The sequence below is a fragment of the Aplysia californica genome, unplaced genomic scaffold (assembly GCF_000002075.1).
Source record: "Aplysia californica isolate F4 #8 unplaced genomic scaffold, AplCal3.0 scaffold00233, whole genome shotgun sequence".
NCBI lineage: Eukaryota > Metazoa > Mollusca > Gastropoda > Aplysiida > Aplysiidae > Aplysia > Aplysia californica.
Genome location: NW_004797503.1, coordinates 265,519 through 266,670, shown reverse-complemented (window position 1 = coordinate 266,670; position 1,152 = coordinate 265,519).

Here is a 1,152-nt window from a genome sequence, read left to right as displayed (position 1 = left end):
ACACACACACACACACACACACACACAAGTTCGCGTAGTGTTCGAACCGCCCCAAAACTGCCAGCATTTTCTCCCATCCGCCGACTGACTACGATTTTTACCTATATATATCAGAAGCGGGCGACCACTTGTTGATTCATATTTCTCGCATTTCTCGGCTGCTCACTGGGGAAGCATAATCGTGATATTTTCACGGTGAAGAGTTCGTTGGAAGGGAAATTACTACGTTGTGCTTGCTGTGACGTCAAGGAGTTACCTAACACGACGTTCAGTGTTGTCGTTCAACAGCACGACTTCACAACATAGCACGTTTGTAAATCTTAGCGGAATTGTTTCGCTTACTTTTCGCTTGTAAAAAAAACCGACAGTCTTTTGTACGGCTATTTTAAGCTGTATATTATTATAATAATATTATTATTTTAGGGAATATTATTTTTATATTGTTTTGCGTTACGCATTCATTTACGTTTTCGTTCACTTTTTTTTTTGTCTCTCTTTTTGCGTTCCTTTTTTGTTTCATTCAGTTTTTTATTTTTCTATTTTTTAAATTTTGTTTACAAATTGCTATTTGACTTGGAATGATTTTGCATTTCTTAAATTCTAACTTTATTCTTTTTATATTTCTCCCCTTTTCCCCTTAAGTTGGGCAACCCAATCTCTGATTTCTAGCCTAGGTTATTTGTTTTCCGAAGCAATTTTATTTCTCCTGAAGTCCATATACTGAGCTTGTATATTTCCATTACAAACATTGGACAGCTTGGGGTTATTTTTTAAAAATTACTCTTAGCTTATTTTGAGGGGATGGTATTTGAATGAAAAACCATAATCTATATATTTATTTATATATCTTTTTAAAAGTCTGAGATTCTTTTGTTTTACTTAAATTAATTTTGTCTCGGAATCGGCGCATGGAGTAGGGGTGGGGTGGGTGGATTCTTCCTTTTCTTCTCTCGATTTCTGTCTGTCTCTGCCTCTAACTCTATTGCACTTTCTGTGTGTCTGTGTGTCTGTCTGTGTGTCTGTCTGTCTGTCTGTCTCTGTGTCTGTCTCTGTCTCTGCCTCTGTCTCTGTCTCTGTCTTTGTCTGTCTGTCTGTCTGTCTGTCTGTCTGTCTGTCTGTCTGTCTGTCTCTCTCTCTCTCTCTCTCTCTCTC